Below are 4285 nucleotides of genomic sequence, written 5' to 3' on the forward strand. Positions count from 1 at the left end.
CGTCTTCCAGTCCTCCTTTGTTTTTTCTGCAAGAGGTTGCACCGTGATTTTCTTTGTCTTTCTTGGCATGCGAGAACAAAAATGGAAAAATTTTAGAAAATACCGTGCATGGTCAAAAAGTCATTTTTAAACAAACAGGCATTGCTTCGAGTCTGTCGAGACCAGTGGCTCCTGAGTCTGGGGCCAAGAGGAATAAAATTGGTTAAATAAAACCCCCCGGCTTGCAACCGTTTTGTCCGCTGAGGGGGTCGCCCCGTCTTCGGCAGGCTCTTCTGCGGCTTTCCGAGGGCTGTGATGGGATCGTAGGGAAGTGGGCACGACAGACGCTCGCAGAAGAGCCCGGCTTTCGTGAATCGCCTTCAGCTGCTCAGGATGGCGTACACAGGGCAACAATCGCGTGGCTTGTTGGGAGGGGTCTCTCTGTTCCCCCAGCCGGGCACACCACGTTCCCCGGCCGCCCCCCTCCAAGCCCCCTCCATGGGGGGCTGTGCAGCTCTTTGCCCACAGCCGAAGTGCCTCTCACGGCTGTGCTACTGGCAGCAAGAGCGTATGGGGACCACAGGTTGCTCCGGGGGGGATGCTGCCCCCCCTTCGCCTTCAGCCCCGTCCCCACCTGCATGTGGCCCCCGAGAGTTCCTCCAAGGGACATCCGGGTCCACACCTCTGCCGAAGACAGACCAGTGCCGCACACAGAGCAGCCAGGTCCGACCCCGGTGTCCCCACTCAGAAAGTTTGAGGAGGAAGGGACTGGGGATCCTCCGGGGCCGGAGAGCGTGGCGAGCGGCTGCCAGCCAGAGCGGGCAATGTTGCCCTCAGCCAAGACGCGGTTGGGGTGGATTGAGGGAGGCAGCCGGCCCGCCACCAGGGATGCGCCCGCAGCCGGCTCTGCAGGAGGCGCTGGGACCTGCTTCCCCGGCTCTGTGCCGTCGACAGCCGACAGGATGGGGCCACACTGGGCTCCCAGACGGTCTTCGGCTCATGGCCGGCCGGCACTCCCTCACAAGAGCGCGTAAGTGCGCAGGACTGCAGAAGCGTCTGAAGACATGGGGGAGACCCACTGCTGGTCGGACCGAAATGGACGAACTCCTTGCTTGTTAGCGGGCGGCACGGAAAGCAGCCGCCCCACCTAAAGGGCCATGGCTGTGGGGCAGTCCTGGCACGGGGGGGGGGGGGGACGGCAAGGCCTGCCTCTGCTCCTTCTCTGGCCTGCGATGGGGCCCGGGGGCTCCCCTTGCCGAACCGCCCCACGCCACACTTCGCCTAGGGAGCGCCTGGCGCTGGGGCGGCATCCGGGGAGCAAGCAGGGAGCCTCTTGTCCCCCCAGCTGGGAACGTAAAGGCAGGGGGACATCCTCTGGAGAGCACGGCGGGGGGGCTGCCACAGAGCCCCCGAGAAGCAGCGGAAATTTACAGGCAGGGCACAATTCCCCGTTCCTCGCGCGGCTTTCAGCTAGCAGGAGACGCACTACAGCCCTGTCCAGTTTGATTAGGCCTTTGTGAAAGCGAGCGGAAAAACACGCAGCTTCTGGGGGGGGTGGGGGGCAGCGAGCGAGCGAGAAGACGCCTAAGTGGAGCCGCGGCTGAGCAGGGGCTGAGCCCCGGGACACGTCTGTGAGCCCCGGACACAGCTGCGCCCCCGGTTCTACAGAGCAGAGCACACGAAAATGTCTCCGTGCGCATCCATGTGCTGCTCTCTCCCAGCACGCGCCGGACTGCAACTCCCATCATTCCCAGCCAGCAATTCCAACAGATTGGGGAACCTGGTGGGCGCCCGGCCGGCCACTTGATCCCTGACGCCCCCGATTTCAGTTAAGTTGTTTTCCAAGGCTGCGTTCGGACGGCGCTCGTGGGCTGTGTGTGGCGTCGTTCAGCCGTGGGTTGTTGCTGATGGGCGCATGAATCCGACACCTCGACCCTCCAAGTTCGCAAGCCGTGATGAACGGCCCACGGTACGTGGCCCAAGAGCAAGTCACGGGTTGTTTCTGGTTGGCAGCGCAGCCTCACACTCAAGCCCTGCTTGTGAGCATCGCCTTTTCTAAACCCAGGCGCATCGACAAGCCACGGTTTGCCGATGGCTTCGGAAAACCAACAACCCACACTTCACCGCAACTCAGCAGCCCTGGTGAGCAATCTGTGCCTTGCTAGCGGGTGCGCGCAGGCACCGCAATCATTCACATTTCGACGACGCGTGTGGTTCGACAGCAACCCACATCCGGCCATTACCGTGGGTCACCAGCCGTACGTTCGTCTCCCCTAGACAGCGTTCGCACGCGAGCTTAACCAGAGCGGCCCACCTGACAACCAACAGCCAGGAGGCTTCCACGGCCCATCCGTGATTTTTAAGGCACAGCTGGACGCCCCCAAATGGACTTGCAAACCGCACACAGAAGCCACTGCGTTCCCACCGTTGCCGGATGTTAAATCCGCTATTTATGCGTTTACATCACGGCATTTACTCTGCTGTTCTCTTGAAAGAAATGCTCAGTGGCTCGCGGTCTAAGCCACGCACTGAAGAGCCATGAACGGCTAGCCCTGCTGAGCCGCTGGCCATGCTGCCAGGGGCTGATGGGCACTGGAGTCCCAACTCTCTGGAGGGAGCCACCCTGTGGCACAGACCTATTTCTTGGTTTCCGAGCACCAGGGGGCAGGGAAAACGTGGCCCTACAGCTTGGTTTGCGGGCAGAGAAGCAGGGAGAGGAAAAGCAACTGCCGGAAGGCAAGCATGTGGAAAGGGAAGGCCAGTGGGGAGCTGAGAAGGCCCGTCTCTTGCAAGAAGCTGCAGTTTCAGGAGCATGAGGTTCGGTGTTCAGGCGCTTCACGTTTCGTCCTCTGAGCGGAGATGAGGGATGCTCCGGACAAACAGCCTTCCACCAGCAGATCTTTCCCGGACTCCCAAAAGCGGCGCTTCCGATCTCTCCTTCGCTCACCTTCCCCTTCAGACCTCAGCCGGGAGATGGTCCCCTTTGGCCAGAGGGAGCTGGAGCCATGCGGAGGCAGGGGGGCTGCCCCGGAGAGCCCCCCCCCCCGCGCTACGGGGCTTGTGCTGGCAGCGCGAGAGAAACCCGCGCGGGGAGGGTGGCGAGCCGCTGGCGAGCGGCATTCCTGGCATTCCGAGTGCTTCAGCCTTTTATATTATTCATAAATACACCGACTCGTTGGGCTGCCATGCAGAATAGATCCGGGAAGGCAGCGCAACCAAAGTGCAGGCGAGAGCTTTTTCCTTTCGGTTCGACGCTTTGGACAGCAGCATTAAGGAATACCCATTCATTTATTTACGTGTAACACAGACAAGCAAAAAAGGAGGGGGGAATGCACAACCGCGCACACACACACGCACACACACAGGCAAAAAGGAGAACGCAGAAATAAAGCAGACAAGAGGAAGAAACAAGACGCCCGGAGCCAAAAACCAGACAGAGGCTTCAGAAACGCCTTCGGGGACGGACAGAGGCCAGCGGCCAGTTTGGCTGGTGGGACCGAGGGCAGGTCAGCAGGAGGGGGGCCGAGGGGGCACGAGAGGCAGGCTCCCGGGGCTCGGAGGGGGCAGGCAGTCTTGGGATTCCCAGCACTCGGTGACCCAAACCACAGAAAGAGAAAAACGAAGCATAAATTGTGCAGGAGGAGGAGGAGGAGGAGAATGGGGAAAACACTCGGCCAGAGAAAAGTCCTCTTCTGGGCCCGTATTCTCCCGTCCCTGCAACGGCACCCGTGCCACAGAGAAATGAGGGCAATATTCTCAGTAAGACGTGCTGTTTTCGGGGCCACACAGAAAAGCAGGGAGAAATTCGGAAAGCGACCCAGGCTCCCTGCCTCTGTAGGCTCCATCGCGAAGAATCTGCCAGCCGCCACACAACGCAACCTTCCAGATTAGGCATATAGAACACAGAAACAGCAAATGAAAAGGGGTCTCGGGGCCATCTAGTCTGACCCCCGGCTCCAGCCGGCTCCACTCATGACCTATCTTGGAAGAACGGGATCGCTGGGGAAGATGTGCAGACATCTATTTCTAGGAACAGGTCTATTCCTCGCAAGAGCTCTCTGCGAAATACAGTCCGTGCCCGCTTTCATATACACCGGGAACTCTCCTCCTCCTCCTCCTCTCACAACCACACGCACAAAGCTCATCACAACGAAGATCCTATCGGTGGAAACGAAGCACAGTACCCTGCAGGCCACACCTTGCTGCTCTGGGCACCTCGGCGAGGAAAGGCCGGCTGGGTGCTGGACACCCACGAGACCTGCTCTGGCAGAGGGAAGGGGACATCTCCGGCAGGTCGGCTCAGGCC

Source organism: Varanus komodoensis, unplaced genomic scaffold, assembly GCF_004798865.1.
Source record: "Varanus komodoensis strain SLA01 unplaced genomic scaffold, ASM479886v1 scaffold20_1, whole genome shotgun sequence".
NCBI lineage: Eukaryota > Metazoa > Chordata > Lepidosauria > Squamata > Varanidae > Varanus > Varanus komodoensis.